Source organism: Schistosoma mansoni, chromosome W (genome assembly GCF_000237925.1).
Source record: "Schistosoma mansoni strain Puerto Rico chromosome W, complete genome".
Classification (NCBI taxonomy): Eukaryota; Metazoa; Platyhelminthes; class Trematoda; order Strigeidida; family Schistosomatidae; genus Schistosoma; species Schistosoma mansoni.
Window position 1 is genome coordinate 10,487,757 of NC_031502.1, and position 15,076 is coordinate 10,502,832.

The following is a 15,076-nucleotide window of genomic DNA, read 5'->3' on the forward strand; positions in this document are numbered from 1 at the left end:
TCAATTATTCCAACATAATGCATTTCAATGAGTGAATTTTTCTCATGTAGTTGATATAAAAATATAATAGTTGATAAGATTCTTGATTCCTAATTAAATTACATAGCATTAGCTTACTTTATACTAAAGAATATGCTCTAGAAATCTGTAAAAACTACACAGTTTAAACAAATATATTTTTATGTTGTGTACTGTTCCATTTTTAATTAGTCTGTTCTGATAACCTTTCATTATGACAATTATGAACACTTTTCATTCATAAGCAGTATGACACTAAGGTTTTGCCCCTTAAAATGAATTGTTAACATCGGTTAATCAGCTTTTAAAACATTAGATTCCCCATATTATTTATGATCTCTTTACATTTAATGCTTCACCAAAGATAACTTATAAACCATATTTATCCCTTAAGTCTATATATTCGAACTGAATGAGTTGGGAATAAAAGTGCTTTTCCACAAAATACCTAAAATCTTGGTATGTATATAGTATTCTGTTACTCTTGAGTGATATGCAGGTTTGAATACAGCATATAGTTTCAATCCGTGATCAATATACAAATCGTTAAAGATACTTAAAACTTAGTCATTTCCTGTACAATAAATACGTTTAGGGCAGTCTAGGGTGCAGAAGCAGCTATATTCTAGGGCACTGGCCTTCTACTAAGCACAAGTCATTAGGTGACAGTGCTAGGATCTCAAATTGTAGTTGTATCACTGTTAAAGGTATTGATTAATCATGGTGCTTCGTTCAACTAACACTTATTTATTAAATTTTGTACCGGTATTAATCCTATTATACAAACTAATGCTAAGTCATTTGTTCGGGGAAGATTTTACCGACTGCACGGAACTTCTTTTAAAAATTACACTTGTAGCTGGTAACAATGGACATACTTGTTTGCTATATAGTTAAGAATAGAAAATAAAACTGGGTACATTTTTTGTGCCTTATTTAAAGATCAGTACTTCCCTACAATAAGTTCATTTAATTGAGTAAAAATAAAATGTTACAATTTTGGACAAATAAGTCATCATATAATAACACTGAATTTTAAAAATTACATAAAATACGATCACCATTATCGATTTGTTAGAATCAATTGTTGCTACGTAGTTAAGTAATTCTTAGTATTCTAAATGCAAGCTTCTTGAAATGATGACAACAGTTTGTTTAAGGTCAGGCAAGATAACCATGGTTTCATAAGTAACTGTGAGTAGATTAAGTTTTTATAAGAACACACATACATCGGTACCAATTCATCAAACGAAATAATTAGACAATTTCATTTACAAATTCCGTTTTTTAATACCAAATTGTTTTATCATAAAATTATAGTGTATATGAAGATAATAAATGCTGAATATCTGGAATAAGTTTATCCACTGTATGGTAAGTCATATCACGAGTCTGGTGTGTTGAAAGTGAGGAAATAATTTACAGCGGATATTGAATGGAATTATGCCCAGTCACAGATTGAATGAGTCTCATTCAGCTTGCTTGTTTCCTGAAGATCGCGGACTCGGAACTACTTAGTGCGTTGAGTACGCATTAGTGAGAGGAGTTTTGGACCGGGTTTACACAATAATTCAGTTCACTATAATTTCAGTAATTTTCTAAATGATGTTACCTCGTAATGAAAATGACTGACCGATTCGAATTTTTCTTAGCAATGTAACAAATGTTACGAAAGAGATATACTTCCTTGAAAACAGAGATCCTTAATGTGTCATTTCAATCAGAAAATACTTAAATTTATTACCTAACACATCTAGTTATAGGAAATCTGTAAACTCAGATGGGTATGATCATTTTGAAAAACGTTTGTATTACAAATGCACACACTGAAAAATACTTATATAAACATGAGCCGATTAAAGCTAGACCACCATGGAAAACCTTAGTTGTGCATGGCTAAGATGATCCGAATCAAAACTCAACAACTTATCCTTCAATTTCAACGGTGCTTCAGTTGATGTCAGTTCTTTAGTCTGTATTATGTTTTTGTGTATCTGATGCGTGAAACTTCAGTAGTTAAAACAACCACATCAAACAAAAGTCATGGGATGTAGAGCGATTTTATCATAAAAAAATATTTTTATGGTGAGAAAGAAAATGAACGGTATAATTTAGATTATTGTATCTTCATTACCATAGTTACAGAAAACTTTACCACAAGTCTGTTTACACAAGAAGTCAGCAAAAATATTCAACATTAATCATTAAAGCGTTTACTATGTTAGTAATGACCTCTGAACAGAAGCTTAGATCACAGAGTAATGTTTCCTAATGACTTGATTTTCTTTAAAGATCAAAGAATTAGTTTTAATCTATTTCAACAAACGGTACTTAAAAACAACTTATAATAAGTTATGGACTTTCAGGTTCCTTTTTCTTAAACACTTATTGGTTAAACATATTATGTTGTGTGGTCGTCCGAGTTTGATATTGATATACATGTTTCCACCATCGAAAACCTGGAAGCAACGGACGACCGTTTCATCCATTGCTTCCAGGTTTTCAATGGTGGTCTAGCTTAGATAGACTCGTGAATTCAACTGTGAAAATATATTTTATTCCCTCAAAAAATAAAACCACAATTTTAACCAGTACTGTGGATCCGATAGTATTTCTCACTTATCATTCTGCATATTTCTAGTTCTCCCAGCTGATCACATCAGGACATGAAGAAATCTAAGCTTCTACTACTAGTAGATAGACGCTATAACTAAATTGTCCTAATCCCAAATTACTTTCCATAATCAGAATTCCATGTGGCACTGATGACTCATCGAAAATAATACTAAATTTAATGTCCTGGCCCTATTATAGAACTAATTATTCAGTAAGTAATATCATAAAAAGTGTCATCATCCAAGGAATTTGTGTAATACATTAATCGAAAATTTTAATTCTAATCAAAGTAACAACACAATCATTCTTATTTCTTTACATCACTTCCTATATTTGGATTCATTTCTGTGCAATGAATTACATAGTTTTACGCAAGTACTGAAGTATACATAGACTTTTAGACTGGTTCCCGTTGATAATAGGGGGTGGAGTTTTCCTAGATAAAACTGTAAATTAGAGTAATAATATAACAGATTTTTAAATTCAGTAGCTAACTACTTAAATCTCAAGTAGTTATACTCTGACCTATTCCGTACTTGAAAAGATTCGAAAGTCTTGAAGTAACAAGTACACTTTATTTCATGTAGCTTATAACAAATAATTCAACTTTTTATTGGACTGAAATATTGTAATCATTACAATAATGGCAGTGTGTATATTCCTGAACTGCTTTCAAATATCTCTCGACACCAGTTATTTATACCGCGCAATGTTGTTTTCGTATCAGTCATATTAACTTACGAGTATTTCTTTAGTGAAATCTCAATATCCGAATATCTAATACCTTAATCGATAACCTGGTACTACTATTTTCCCTTCTTCTATCCATATTTAATCGTGTTTAGTGGATATCGAGTGGTTATAATTACCTATGAAGTTTTAAACAAGATTTTTGATATCGTTCAGAGAGCAAAAAAATCATATACTGATTGATGAAAAAATTATGTTTGTTTGTATACATCTTTCAATCACGAATCAACACCTAGATCTTTAGATTTCACATAAAGGACGATTCTATTAAACCACAGAGTTGAAATTCCAAGTGCTCACAATTTCAGTCATACTGTGGTGTGGTCTACTTATATCCATATAAGTAGTATATGGTGATGGTTAGACATAGAATGTATCTTGGTAGAAGACCGGTAAGGAAAGAACCGAAATGAAGCGCAATTGGTAGGAAAATGCAAGAACAATGAAATTAGAGAAGATGGATTGATATTTACAGAAGGAACAATGAAGATTGACACAATTGATGGTTATTTTGCAAATTAACTGTTTGCTGTATGGTTATCAGATCTTAGTAACAGTTTGTAATTAGTGCCTAAATACACTCGATTGTCCCCGACTAGTGTTTTATTCACAACAACACTAGTGTGACCATTATTGTAGGTTATATCCTTGAAAAGGTAATGGATATACATTGGTAAAAACTAGTACTCAATGCTCTTTGATTTTCAAAGGTTCTCCAATCAATGCCAGTAGGTGATGAAACAAAATTTAGATCTATTCTATCGTTCAGCTGTCTAAATTAAAAACAATCAGAATAACATGTAATACAGAAGAAATATTCTACTTAAATGAAATTTCTTTTCAGTTTTTCAACATACTATTTGTCGTTTATTATGAAATAAAATCAGATTATCTCTGGCTAAAAAACTGTAGTTTACACGACTAAACGTTTAGAAAAATTGTTTTTTTTTTTGAAAAAAAAAGGTTTTCCAAACGTTGAGAACCCATACTAGAACGAAACAGCCGTCCAGTGCTTTCAGGTTTTCAATGGTGGTCTAACATTGATTCATTCATAATCTCAATTACAAAATTTTGTGTCATTTTATTAGTTAACATCGTAATTAAGTGATAAGTTGATGCGTACAACTTCAAATAAGTTATTTTATGACCATGTAAATGAATTGCCAATTCTATTATTTATATAGAAATAGATCAATCAATAATGTATATTGATCTAAGAAATTTGACGAATCAGAGTAGCTAAATGACTTACTTATACCGTTATTATAGTTAGTTTACTAATAACTTTAAAGTTTGGTTAAAAAAGTTTTCCACATAAAGCCACACGCTCTTTTTTAATAATCTAGATATCTAATAGTGTTAATTAAAGGTGCTGTCAAGATATGTGATTAAGAATTTTCATATTCATTCCACTTAGTTCACAGGACTTAAATAAATCTTGCTTTTAATAAATTAAATATCCAGGTTTTACCACTTTAAATTGTTCCTATGTAATTTGTTTATTTGAAACGGTGTTGAATATTTTGTAGCTTGAACTTTAACTATTTTGTTAGGGCTACAACATCATTACGCATATTTCAACTCAGCAAAATAAATGTACCAACAATTTGTGCTCATTTCAGTTTACAAATCTAAGCATTTTTATTATGAAATGTTTTTGTAAAAGACAGTTTTGATGTTATTAACTCTGAAAGCCTAATAATAGTATGGGTTTTAATAAGTTGATAAGGTTAGCCTAAATATGTTTCGTTTTTCTTGAAAATTTTGTTTTTAGCTTCAATACTATTTTGTAGATCAAGATAAATTTTTATAAACTACATGAGAGATACACTTCTTAGCATAACTTGTCATTTCAGTTAATCTGATGAGTGTTTAATTTTTTGCAAATCCATAGAAACATTCTTAGGAGTAACGAGAATAACTCATTGAAGAAGGATTAGAGACAATTTAGAGGACAATTCCTTTCCAACGATATCATTTACTGGAGCTGTACTATGGTGAGCAAAAGCACAAGAGGGACGACCATATGTAGTTAAACACAAGATTGCAGAATACCTCAGTAATATCTGAGAACCAAACAGTAAATACTTCATTTGAAAAATATCCATCAATTGTCTCAGACTTTATTGTTCCTTGATTTCTATACCAATCACTTCCTGTTCTCGTTCTCTTCCTTTTAATCTTCTCAATCTTCTGTCGCCAGGCGTTCCACTTCCGATTGGTGATACATACTACTTATATCCGTTGACATCAATAGCACACAGCACAGAATTATCGTACTTATGGTTGATTAACAAATAAAGTAGTCCATAGAAAAAAATAAGAAGGATTAAATTATTTCAGATGTCCAAAAAAGTTGTTTAAAGACTAAGGATCTGGAAAAAGGAAACCTAAAAATATTGTTAACTACAGTCTGCAAGATCTGCAATTCCTGAAAACACTATATTTTGAATTTGAGGGAGATACTGACGAAAAATTTTCGAAAAACTGTTAATTGAAATCTATAAAGAAAAATCCCAATGTTGTTAAGTTTAGAATCGTCTTTTCCTGTACTTTCATCGTTCGTGGATACGTCAGAGATAAACTTACACATTAGGCCACACCAAGTGTGTATTCTTAAGTTTATCTGCTCTTTTAGAGCAAGTTATACTGGTCACATTAAACGAGCGCTTTTTAAATGCATCTCAAAACGTTATCTAGCATGGCTTTTGAAAGGCGCATGTAAAACAACTAATACTCCACTAATGGAATATCTTCTCAAGTCTGATCACAGTGCTCCATCTGATATGTGCTTCAAAATCATCCATACATTCAAATGATTTAGTTCGAGAGGAGCCAAATCTATAACTTGTGTTAACAATTAGACCACCATCGAAAACCTGGAGGCGCTGGATGGTCCTAGCATAAGACCCTACAGTAGTATGCATCCATGACCAGTACACGGTAATATAACTCAGCGCCTTCGTTATCTTCCTCACATTTGTTTTCATCTTATTATCCCTCTTTAAATTCTTAACCGTTAAACAACTTTCTTTCAACATCTGAAATGATCTAATCCTTCTCTTTTCCAATTGACTACTTTATTCGTTAATTAACTATAAATACTATAGTATAGCTTCAGTAACTGATATCGTCAAAAAGAAACTACTTTCTGAATTTGTTGGGGATGCTAGATCCCCGGAAATCACTTGGTAAACGTCTTATTTTTGTAATTTTATTTTGAAAGTTTGAACTTCTCATTTTCGCGCCAAAAGTGCCCATTCTTACCTCCAAAGTGTATTTCGCAATTGGAAGGACCTTACACGTTATTGGTTCGTTTCCTCTTTTAATGCGCTACTTTGTTACGTTTCCCAAGGACATTTTTATACTGCTTATATACCGCTGAGTTGTTTGCTCGTTTGTTCTTGAGTCCGAGCTGCTTGTGGAATATACGTTTCCCTCCTTTGAATCTGGTCTTTTTCCTCTAGTTAGCTGGGCTGGGGTAAAATGGCTGACCTTCCTTCCATTCTCCGGTTTAGGTGATATCGTAATCTCTTCAAACGTAGCGGAATTTTACTTTTTTTTCAGTATTGTATATCTGAAGTTACTTGAAGACTTTTTAATTCACGATGATGAGTGAAGTGTTTAATCAACTGTTTACTTAAATGAGTAAAGATCCATTATGAACTAATTATTTTCATGAAAACATCAGGATTTTTTTACACAAAAGCCTAATTTTACATCTGACAATCTGATTCCAGATTTATTGCAACGGAATGCATTTACTTAGAGTTTTGTTTTCGTGTGGGGTTGTGGAGATTGTTGAATTTCATTTAAATCATGAACCAAGTTCTGAATTTAAGGCAAATTAAGCAATCCATTTCATCATTATTTAAATAGCTCCCAAATACTAACTAAATAAGCGAATCAATAAAGTTTTACCCTGTAAGAAGAGGGGAAGTAAATTGACTTGAGTATCATACAAATAAAACAATCAGGTAAATATATTTACTCTGTTATTCGTTGCATCATAATTGTTTTTTAATAACTAGTGTTATTTAACAACCGGAGAATTTTTACCTGAATTTTAGTCAGTGAAAAATTCTGGTAAATAATTGGTGGTTCGATATCTAACCCCAGTTAATCGCATGCTGATTGTTATCAGAATATACATGCTACCTACCCTTGAATATTTTTATTGACTTAATTTGCGTCAGAGAATAATGGGATAAAATAAGTCAAATACGAAAATGAATTTTGAATAAGTATGTTTGATACACCCGTTGATCCGGGCAAACAATCAGAGAAACGAAGTGGAGAAAGCAAAGTGAAAAATGTCGTTGGAGAAGTGGAAAACGAAGCGACGCGGAGAAGGCGAATAAGCCAACTCGTTTTGATCAAGCGTGACTCAATATTAATATTCAGACAAAAATAAGTTACATATACGTAATGAGTAAAGCAAGCAATTGACACACATAAGATCATATAAAAACAGTCAAGGTTAATAAGCGAACAAATGACAAGATCGAAATGTGGCTTGAGAAGAATGTATGAATTGGTCCGTCCAGAAGCTAGAATAGCTCATGTTGACTTAACATAGTACCAGCAATTACAAATACATGAGCTAACTGTAGTGAATTGGTTTGATATTTACACCGTAGTCATCATCATTGTCGTTATCAGAAATCGAAATATTAATTGAATGCTATGATTTACATTATTCTTCATTTTGATAAAATAATTAACCCCAGTAATCATTAGAAGCCAAAGCAGAGGCCGAATACACAGAAGCGTCGAATAGGTTTCAAGCTGAAAAAGTAGGTAACCAACTCAGAACTAGTAACGGAAGTTTTTCCACAATCCAATAGTACGGAAACGATATTTGACGTGCCTTTGAATCTCGATTTCACCCTTGGAGTTGAATAAGACACTATACACGATGTTTTTAAGTTTCGATTTGATCCGAAGGGAATCCTCTGATAAGAAGAGGATCGCTATTCAACGTTTCATCTCTCATAGATCCACCAGGCCTAACTGCTCCAATATACCTTCCTGCTAAGTAACTCTTACAGAACCTTTGTGAGTCACACATTCGTTGAGACCAACCTCTGAGTGTTAGTGTTTTGCCCTCATGGATCGATTGGGTCAAGTTTATGTGGAAGCTTCGGACAGTTAATACCCCCCGGAGAATTAGGAGTGAGAACAGAGAGAACTTTTGATACTTGATTCTGATTAAAGGTGAATCTTTTATTACTTGATTTACTGTTGAATGTTGCCGGACCATTGACAATATGGTCGCATTTGACTAAACTTAAGGTCACAGCGTGGTTCAGTGTATGAACGCTAAACTTTGCCTGTCTGCTTGGAAAGGCTGTCGGAATTTATTCACTCTATTAAATAAGAACGTTTGAAATGAACATAGAGTTTGTGTTTAGTTATAATTTAATACTAGTCGCGTGCTATACAGAAGAACGTAGTCTCATCTAATCGAATAAACTTTGGTTCGTTAGTTCTGCGTTTAAACAGAATATTGATATTTCGGTCGTTATAGTCTGTAGTGATAGTTGAAGAGAAGCCGAAGTTTGCTATCCACCGCTCGGCAAAGGCGTGGGCCATTGTTTCAACATCATGTTCTTGATGAGTCCTTCTCCTATCAGTCGTATGAAACGGTCTGCATATGTTAAAAAGTAAGAGCATCCATTCGAATCTGGCAAAAGTCCGACCAAATCCAGATGAACGTGGTTGGGACGGACGTCTGGAGTTTTGAAAGTACCTAACGGACATGTGTTGTGTCTAATCACCTTATATTTCTGGCAGCTTACACAGGAAAGTTCCCTCACATATTCATTCCTATGAGGCCAACAAAAACATTCTGCTATAAGCTTGATTGTTGCACGAACACCTAAGCGAGAAAGTTTGTGCAACGTATTGAGGATGATGAGTCAATAATGTTTCGGCACGATTGGACGATCCCCACTTGTAGATGTGTCACATAGTGAAGTTTCCTTGCATGTCTCAATCTGTTTAATACACACTTTCAGGGCTAAGGAAGATAACTCGTGCCGAAGATCAGTGTCTTCTTTTTGCAGCTGGGCCAGTGTATGAAGATCGATCCCTTGGAAAATGTTCAAGGAAGTTATACGGGACAAAGTGTCTGCAACTAAATTGTTTGCTCCAGAAATGTGTTGTATGTCCGAAGTAAACTGCGAAATGTAGTCCAGCTGTAGAGACTCACGAGTTGAGTACTTGTCTGAAGACGAGTTTAAAGAGAAAGTAAGAGGTTTATGATCAGTAAAAAGGGTGGTCGATAATTAGAGTGAACTTTTGGCTTTCCACAGAGTTCTGAAAGTACCATACAGCATAATACATGACTAGGAGTTCCCTACCAACATTGCTATGCCTCGACTCAGGGTCTTCCAACCATCTCGACAAGATTGTTATTGACCGCCAGGTGTCACTGCCATTGTTATAAGACTCCTCCCATTGCCGAGTCGGATGCGTCCACTAAGATGTTAATGGGTGCTTTGATGTCATGGTATGCGAGTATAGTTGTTTTTTCAATAAGTTCCTCAACCCTGTAGAATGCTTTTTTTCACGTTGTCGTTCAAAATGATGGAGTTCTCATTCACTCAAAGTTGGTCTGTTAAGGGTTTCATGAGTGACGCAGAGTTTGGTACAAGTCGTCGATAAAAACTTAATAAATCGTTAAAATTACGTAATTGCTCAGCTGTGGTCGATTTCAGATAATTCAGAACGGATACCACTTTGTTTTTCAGAGGTCTGATGCTTTGAGCATCAGTAGTATGTCCGAGAAAATCCAGGAAGTCGGTTCCAATCTTACATTTCTGAATGTTTACAGTAATGCCGTGTCTTGGCAATCGTTTAAAAACAAGGCTTAGATGCTGGAGATGAGATTCTTTGTCCGGACTTGCGATCAGGCAGTCATTTACTTATGCATGTACAAAGTTGAGATCTCAAAAAACGTTGTTGATGAATCTCTGGAAAGTTTGTTCAGCGTTTCTTAAGCCGAAAGGCATTCTCGAAAATTCGTAGAGGCCGAAAGAGGTGATGATAGAAGTCTTGGGAATGTCGTCAGCAGTCATGGGAATTCGGTTATACGCTTCAACCAAATCGATTTTCGAAAAAACAGTTGTACCTTTCAAGGTAGCTGTCAAATCGTGAATATGAGGCAGCGCGTAACGATTGGGAATGGTTTCTGAGCTTCAGAGCCCAATGCAGAGTAACATACTTATATGGAAGAGGATTTTGTTTCAGGTATACTGTTCAACTAGATGTGTTTCTTGCCTACCAGTTTATTACCTACTCCTGAAAAATTTAGTTTTTGTTCCAAAATATCGTTATACTAGAACGTAATCCATAGCTGACGAGTGAATACTATTCTAAACCTGTCGAACTATTATTCTCATTAGAATAAAGTGAAAAGCGTAAATTTTTTGTTTATTGCCTCAGTTTCAAACTTTGAACATAATGTATTTAAACAAAGTTTATAGGAATACTTGTTAAACTTGAATTCCTTGGCTTTAATTTTTGACTACCATCAATTGATAGTCATACTTGTAATATTTCTATTCTATTGAAACTAATTTCAAAGATTTATTGAAGCAAATTATTTTTAAATAAGCCGTTTTTTCTGTATTTTGATCCCAACCTTGAACTTCATATGTGTTAGAGGAATATTTCACAATACGGAGGGGAATAGGTAAGTCTTATAGTTTAGTTAGTTTCAAAACCGGTAATTGATTTACATATCTCATAATTTATAACTTCGCCTGTAGCTCTTCTAGAGTTACTGACGGTCCCAAGCCCGGGTAAAGGAGGAGGGTTGGGCATGGGGTTAGCGACCCCATCCCGTAGAAAAGCTAACTCGCTAAAAAAACGCTAACCAGAAAAAATAATTCAAACCATTTAAACTCTGCCCTGGGAGTTGAAGGAATAATTATGACGTCTCATGATGAAAGCCGAAATTCTTTTGAAGTCACGAGACCGATGCACCTTCTAACAACCAGAGCAACACTCTTTATAGGTACATGGAACGTTGCTCTAATGCTGTCCAAAGAAGCACGAAATGCACTTGTGGGATGGGAATCTCATGGACCCAGGATAATCAAAGCATCATTCAGGACAAAGAAGCAAGGGATCACAATGAACGTTATCCAATGTTATGCACCCACCAATGATAGCAACGACGATGATAAAGATCAGTTCTATGAAAGGCTGCAATCAATTATAGAGAAGTGCTCACGAAAGGACCTCACCATCCTGATGGGAGATCTAAATGCTAAAGTTGGAGTGGACAACACTGGATATGAAGATGTAATTGGACGACATGGATTAGGAGAGAGAAATGAAAATGGGGAGAGACTTGCAAACCTATGTGCATTCAACAAATTGGTTATAGGAGGCACAATATTCCCACACAAGCGCATACACAAAGCTACATGGATCTCACCGGACCAAACCACAGAGAACCAGATAGATCACATCTGTATCAACAAAAAATTCCGAAGATCAATGGAAGATGTGAGAACCCGGAGAGGAGCTGACATAGCTTCAGATCACCACCTGGTTGTGGCCAAGATGAGACTGAAGCTAAAGAAAGACTGGACAACTGGACAAACAGCACTACAAAGGTTCAATACAGCCTTCCTTCGAGATACTGACAAGCTCCATGAATTCAAGATAACTCTCAACAACAGGTTCCAAGCTCTACAGGATCTACTGAATGAACAAGAAACTACCTTGGAGGACAACTGGAAAGGGATAAAAGAAGCACTAACTTCAACGTGTCAGGAGGTTCTTGGTCCTAAGAAGCATCATCACAAGGAATGGATCTCTATGGGAACCCTGGACAAAATTCAAGAAAGGAAGAACAAGAAACTAGCAATTAACAACAGCCGAACACGAGCAGAGAAAGTCAAAGCACAAGCAGACTACGCAGAAGCAAACAGGGAAGTGAAGAAAAGCATTAAGGCCGACAAGCAGAAATACATGGGAGAACTAGCAACGACGGCGGAAAAAGCTGCAAGAGAAGGGAATATGAGACAACTATATGATACAACGAAGAAATTGGCAGGAAGATATAGCAAACCAGAGAGACCAGTCAAGGACAAAGAAGGAAAGACAATCACTGAGATTCAAGAACAGAGGAAAAGATGGGCAGAATACTTCGAGGAACTGCTGAATAGACCAGCTCCATTGAATCCACCGAACATCGAAGCAGCCCACACAGACCTTCCAATAGATGTCACTCCACCAACGGTCGAAGAAGTCAAGATGGTCATCAGACAAATCAAAAGTGGGAAGGCAGCAGGACCTGACAATATACCAGCAGAAGCACTGAAGTCAGACATTGAAATAACTGCAAACATGCTTCACCTTCTATTCAAGAAGGTTTGGGAAGAGGAACAAGTGCCAATGGACTGGAAAGAAGGATATCTCATCAAGATACCAAAGAAAGGAGATCTGAGCAAATGTGAGAACTACAGAGGCATCAGTTTGTTATCAGTACCAGGAAAAGTTTTCAACAGAGTGCTACTGAATCGGATGAAAGACGCAGTAGACGCCGAACTTAGGGATCAACAGGCTGGATTCCGTAAGGATAGGTCATGCACAGACCAGATTGCGACACTACGGATCATCGTTGAACAATCAGTCGAGTGGAACTCACCACTGTACGTCAACTTCATTGACTATGAGAAGGCGTTTGACAGCGTGGACAGGAGAACATTATGGAAACTTCTTCGACACTATGCAGTTCCTGAAAAGATTGTCAACATTATCCAAAACTCATACGATGGACTACAGTGCAAAGTGGTGCATGGAGGACAGCTGACAAATGCATTTCCAGTAAGGACCGGAGTCAGACAAGGCTGTCTACTCTCCCCATTCCTCTTCCTTCTAGTGATTGACTGGATTATGAAGAATTCGACATCTGAAGGGAAATACGGAATACAATGGACAGCTCAGAATCAATTAGATGATTTGGACTTCGCAGATGACCTAGCCCTCCTCTCTCATACACACGAACAAATGCAGATGAAGACAGCAAATGTAGCAGCAGCCTCCGCATCGATAGGCCTCCACATTCACAAAGGAAAAAGCAAGATTCTCAAATGCAACACGGAGAACACTAACCCAATCACACTTGATGGCGAAACTCTGGAAGAGGTGGAAACATTCAAGTACCTGGGGAGCATCGTTGATAAACAAGGAGGATCTGATGCAGATGTAAAGGCGAGGATTGGCAAAGCAAGGGCAGCATTTCTACAATTGAAGAACATATGGAACTCAAAACAACTCTCAACCAATTTCAAGGTCAGAATCTTTAATACGAACGTCAAGACAGTCCTACTGTATGGAGCTGAAACGTGGAGAACTACTACGACCATCATCAGGAAGGTACAAGTATTTATCAATAGTTGTCTACGCAAAATACTCAACATCCATTGGCCGGAGACTATCAGCAACAGCGTTTTATGGGAGAGGACAAACCAGCTTCCAGCTGAAGAGGAAATTAAGAAAAGACGTTAGAAGTGGATCGGACATACATTAAGGAAATCACCAATGTGCATCACGACTCAAACCCTAACTTGGAATCCTGAAGGGGAGCGGAAAAGAGGAAGGCCAAAGAACACACTACGCCGGGAAATAGAAGCAGATATGAAAAGGATGAATAGCAACTGGAAAGAACTGGAAAGGAAGGCTCGGGACAGAGTTGGATGGAGAATGCTGAAGAGCGGCCTATGCTCCTCGACGAGGGGTAACAGGCGTAAGTAAGTAAGTAAGTAAGTAAGTAATCTCAATTTATAATCATTAATATTATAAGAAATGTTTAATCACGTTCATTTTTGTGGCAAATACTTTATATATAAACGTGCCATTTTTCGATAGAACACGACTCATTTTGTTGATCAGTTGTTCTGTATTTTGAATTTTTATTCATTGGGAGCTTTCCGTAAACGATTTAGTTCTTGTTAGTAGCTGTCACTTCATAGCAATCCTCACAGAAATTTAGTCAACTTATCACACAACCAGAACATACAAAAACACCTTTATCGATACCCCGGTTCAAAAGGTGGTTAAGAGTCAATAAACACTGAAGATTAGAGGATACTAAATCTTTATATTTAACAAGAGTTATTAAAAGAAATAATATCAAGACATATTGTTTACACTTCAGTTTCTGCGACGAAGGTAATTGTTTATCAAACGAAGAAACGTCTTCAAAAAGGATGTCAGTTCTTCCTCTCAATATATAAAAGTATATTGATGGTATTGCGTGCTCTGAGCTGGACGATTTCATTGATTGTCATCCCCAAAAAGATAATTAGCGCTCACTTCTGTTAAGACTAGGTCTTTTAATTACTTCGCAGAGACCAAATTAGTCCTTCCTAATGTCTTTATTTATAAGTGATAATATTTGTGATTTCTGTTATCTCTATTTATATCAATGGGAACGTAGAGCAACATAAAGGTGACAAAACTTCTGAAAACAGTAAAACAAAAACACCAGAATGAACTAATTTTGAGCTTGTATAAAGTTCACTTCTACTTGTATTTGTTTTATCCCGACGAGAATATTGAGTGGTACTGTCGGGATCCATTCACGGGCTAATACTACACATATATTCCTATTGTATAATTGTCAAATCGCTAAACTATGCATATTCATGTTCCTCTTGTTATAAGCTTT